General features: G+C 35.7%; 1 long non-coding RNA gene across 1 annotated transcript; it reads right to left on the minus strand.

Moving 5' to 3' along the window:
- Positions 1–2,112: 2,112 nt before the first annotated feature.
- On the minus strand, positions 2,113–5,125 carry LOC122148073. The gene is made up of 5 exons (XR_006162069.1): positions 5,014–5,125; positions 4,404–4,504; positions 3,065–3,132; positions 2,669–2,725; positions 2,113–2,575 (listed from the first exon to the last, which is right to left on the minus strand). It is a non-coding gene; the product is annotated as an uncharacterized LOC122148073 (long non-coding RNA).
- Positions 5,126–5,356: the final 231 nt, after the last annotated feature.

Raw genomic sequence — 5,356 nt, forward strand, 5'->3', positions numbered from 1 at the left:
GCTGGAAGAACTCCCACACGAGGGCCAGAGTGGGATGTTTTTGAACTACAAAGCGGCCATTTTCTGAGCAAAGACGGTTTTGAAAATGTCTGTTAATTTGCACTAATTGCTGCCTTGACTGTGTTTTGTAGTTCACTGGCTGATCGGGGACGTGTTATTGATAGGAAGTCTAGAGGGATCAAAATGGCCTCGCAAAGTTGATATGCGCGTGTACGGTCGGCGTTTAGGAAAGACTTTTATGCTTTGTGTCAAGGAACAAATTGTTAGTGCAGGCATGAGTGTAATTACGGAGCAAAGTCTCTGTGTTGCAGACGTGTTCTCAAACTCGGTGTACTTTAATCCTTTAAAGAGCATTTCATAAACGAACGGCCTAAAATTGGGGATTTGAACTCACACAAGCTGTTGTGTCAAATAAATGCACAACACAACTAAGCTTTTGAATGGAGAGAAGCTAGCTTTTTGAATACCTGGCGCTCCGCTCTGTTAACAGTTCCCAAATGTCTATATACTTCCGCTGATGGGGACAGAAGACAGTTTGCGCCATCACTGAATCTTTATTGTCAAGAGTTTGCAATTTGGTTGCACGTCACTACAAATGACTCGATATAGTCTAGACTCTTACGAAACGGTTCTTTTTTCATGCCTCAAGCGTAACAAGTTATCGAATTGTGTATTAAGGCTTTAAATGACATTTAAATTAATATAATTTCTGATTTGTTACTTAAAATGTTGTAATAAAAAATTTTAAATAAAAAAATATATATAATAAAAAAAAAATTTAAAATACCAAATATGTTTTCTAAAATAATTTACTATTTTTAATAAACAATTATAATATTTAAATAATCAATTTTATTAATGACACTAAAAGAATCATTCATTTAGTAGCTGGGGACCGTGAAATCGGAAACTGAATGTCATCTCTACTGCATGCTCGAATACATTTCTTTTTGTTTCAGTCAGTTGTTCTCCAAGTCTTCTCCGATCCCTGACTGCAAAACAAAAATAAGAACTGAACTTTTACAGTATATGATGGACTAACTTTTTGAATAGTCCACTTAAATATTTTACTGACCATGCAACTTTCCTTTTGTCTGTTCTTTCTGATGCAACATGTAGGAAAACTAAAAGATCTTCTTGTGGACCGCTGTAAGCATTTCTCGCGACATGCTTCTTTTATTACACGCATTAGCAAAGAGTCACCTTGACCATACGACAGCATGCAGAAAAGAAACATCATTGTTTTACAAGACTGATGAAACTAAATAGACTGAGGGAGTAAAATACAGAGGAAAAAGGATGAAAAGATGTTTGTAGACATTTTCCCAATGAGGTACGCTACAAGCCCCTCTTCAAATCCCAGCCCAATAATGAGAGTGGTGATATTCTCAGGCGTTCAGCTGTAAGTGTGTAACAGGATTTCTTACACTCTTAATCAGAGGCAGCCATGTTGTCTGTCTGATTCCCTAAAGCCCCGAGGAAGGCATCTTAACCGTATATGACGGCGGCCACGTTTTCTTCACAGGAGACACTTAAAAATGAGGGAAATTGTGGTCAACAAGCATGAGACAAATGTAAAATATATGACTCGCAATGACAGAGTTGCAAAGTTGTTTTACAGCAATACCTCATTTTTCAGTTTCGATTTGAACTTTGTCATTTAATACCCTGTGGTAAGAAATGTCTGTAGTCTCGACTGAATTTGGCTAATGCTTCCCTCCATTATGCTTCATTTAAGTGTCAACTTTCTCTCAGATGTATTTCTTAAAAACCCAGTGCACAAATAAAACGACTGCTGACATACAGTAAGAATACAGAGCTGTAAAATGAATGTGGATAGCTCAGATCTCTTCTGAAACTCTAGTGGAGACATGCAAGTTGACTGAAGTCGTTTTCTTGCGAGAAAAATAACAGCAATAATAAGAATCTGTTGCTATTGATTCATTCAGAGATCGCAGACTTTGGCATACTGGAAAATTAGACATTTTTGAGATCTTGTCAGAAGCTCTTCTGAGGTCTTTTTTTTCTCACTAGAAATTCCAAAAGGATGCTTTACTAAGGGTTTGTTGAGAAATGTTGAGGTTTTTTTTTCAACTTTGGTATCTTGTCAAATCTGTGCACAGTTTTTGAGATCTCTTTTGAAACTCTAGAGGAGGAGAAAAATTTCAGACTCAGTTGTCATATTTCTGTCTAAATGAAACAAATGAGACATTAAAGAGAGCAACAAATTACTCAGCATCCTCATATTGTGTGGAAATGTTTCAGTTCTTGGAAATAAAATTTCCTGCTTTAAATGTTGATGACATTAGTGTAGATAAAGCCGTCTGTGTCCGTAAACACAGAGCCAAAGGGATTTAGATGTGCTGGTTTTATCTGTCTTACACATTTTTTTTCCCGGAGCACCAGAATAGTACGCCTGCCCCAGGTTGTGGGGTGACCTCCCAGAATGCACCGCAGCGATGTAAACAGACAGCGAAGGATCATCCCTGTGCTCTGTTGATGCAGCCCCCCATTCAGAGCTTAATTAGCACTTTGCCACTCTGATCACTCCGCTTTTCGATTTAACAAGATCCCTCTGAAATTACACAGGATTAAGAGAAGTTGGTTAATAAATTAGGATGTGCATCTGAAATTTAATTGCATCTTAGACCATTAATTAACAAGCTACCTATGCAATAGTTACTGTGATTTCTGTTAATTAGTGGCCAGTTCTGATAAAGTCTCCCTGAAAAAAAGAGAAAACAATTAGCTTATGGAAGCGAGTGTCTTAAAAAAAAGAAAAAAAATCCTAATTGTTCACAGTAGAGGTAACATAGCAGAGGAGATAAGCATTCAAGTACACATTTTAATTAAGGGGTAAATCTAAATATTTGACGTTCATTGGGGAATTAATACGTACTCATTACAATTACTAAGCTCATTGCTACAATGAAAACAATACATCATGTTCCTGCAACTGAAACACTCACAATAGTTGATATTTTTTTTTGTGTGGAGGGGCAGATCCAAGGACGACTGATTTGTCCTTTTGTGCCGTTATCTGAAAAAAGGAAATAATACTCACCATCTTATTGCTCGTTCTGAACATGAGAGTATTCAGATGCAAACAAATCTCCTCATGACCGACAACATCTGTGGAATGAATCAGACAAATTAATTTACGCTTTAAGTAATTTACATTGGGTATCTGCATGACATCATATGATGAAGTGCACGGAAACATCACTGACCTTGAGAAAAGACACTACATGCCCACAATGCTCTCATTTACTGCATTCAAATCATGTCATAGTGATCTTTACAAGCTGATCAAATATGAATGACATTACAAATTTGTGTGTGTCATTTAAAAAAGTCATTGTGGGAACGAATTGGGACAGTAATTGGTCATAATTAAGCTTGTGAATGTAGTATATTGTACAGTCTAAATACCAGAGTAAATATATACTTGTACATTACATTAGAAAGCACATTAATAAGTATACATTGGTTAAATCTATGCTGTATATGATAGTAAATAAATACATATATATATATATATATATATATATATATATATATATATATATATATATATATATATACATATATATATATATATATATATATATATATATATATATATATATATAGAAAGAGAGAGAGAGAGAGAGAGAGAGAGAGATCTAGATATGTGTGTGTGTGTGTGTGTGTGTGTGTGTGTGTGTGTGTGTGTGTGTTTAAATATATATGTGTGGGTTTGTGTCTGTGTTTAGTACACACACACACACACACACACACACACACACACACACACACACACACACACACACATATACTGTATAGAGAGATAGATAGTATGTGTGTATGTATATGTATATATAATATAGATATATACATACATATATAGAGAGAAATATGTGTGAGTATATGTTTGCTGAGCATATAAGTTTTTTTTTTTTTTTTTTTTTTTCAGGAGGTAAGAAAAATATAATGAAAAAAAATCACAATCAAGAAACACCATGGCTGCAATTATATTCAGTTAATTCATCACTGGAAATGTAAAAAAAAAAAAAAGTATTTCACAGTATTGAACACAGTGTGCTCGGATGTATGGTGAACAGAAAATGTGCTCACTACACCCAGTATGCATGCCATATACTGCAGGAAGAGTACAAATAATATGGTAGTAAACTTTTCAAATCAGATTAATTAAAGATAAACAGTGATAGTCACAAACACTCTTGAATATACTGTACAGTTTATGTATTCCTCTCTCTCTCTGGTGTATATAGCAGGCAGTGAGAAGGCCTGGGGGAGAGAGCATAGACTGTCTGTCTGAGGTCCCCACAGGGACTGGAGTGTTTATGAGTGAGCACGTGTGTGTGTTTGTGGGAGTGTGTGCAGCTCATTAGCTCACTTACGTAATTCAGGAAGTGTCTAATCCTCCTGGAGAAGAACACAGCAGCATCAGAACGCCGTCAGCAACACGCAGCCTGGGAATGCAGCACAAGCCCACAGAGCACTGAAAATTTCAACACACATTTCTCATTTTATTATGCAGAGATTTTGACGGCTGAATCCTCTGATTAACTTATAACGTGATATAAGTCCATGTTAGTGGCTTGTAGTTTCGAGCCGCTCTTATCATTCATCCTGACTCACGCTGCACCATGACAGCACACTACAGAGCATCATTTAACCTTTACAACACACATATTGATCCGTTTTGGTTATCAGACCACGATCAGAGCGCCATGTTTCACCCAACTCAGGTTCACAATCACTGACAAAGACTGCTGCACAGATCCCTGCAGGCGTCACAGTGTGAAGAACTAACAGGCTTTTAATTCGCAAGCCTTATTATGATCATTAGCATATACACTTATACAGTGGCCCTGAAATGCATTTGAACACTTTAAAATCTTTGAATGTCATTGGACTAGATGCAAAATACCAAACCAAATCCCAAACAAATGATGCTAGTGCTTTTACCAGAAATAACTTATTTGCAATTGTAAGAAATCTTCCTACCTGGTCTCAAGGTGATTTTTAGTGGCTATGCTTACTCCAGCAGAGTAACCATAAGCATTAAAAAAAAGATAAAAAAGAAAATCACATTAACTATGAACATGCTCTGCTAACATTTGACAATCACAAAGCATCACAATACTTTCAGTCTTAAGTTCAAATATTGTTTTTGGGTAGTACATTTTCATGCCTCCATTATATGTTTATAACATCCAGGATAAAATATTAAACTCAGAATTTAAAAAAAATGAAAATCATGTTAGTTTTGATGTACAATGACATTTAAGTGCCATGAAAAATAAATAAATAAATAAAAAAGATCCAACATTTCAAAAATAAAGTTATA

Source organism: Cyprinus carpio, chromosome A16, assembly GCF_018340385.1.
Source record: "Cyprinus carpio isolate SPL01 chromosome A16, ASM1834038v1, whole genome shotgun sequence".
In the NCBI taxonomy this organism is placed as follows: Eukaryota; Metazoa; Chordata; class Actinopteri; order Cypriniformes; family Cyprinidae; genus Cyprinus; species Cyprinus carpio.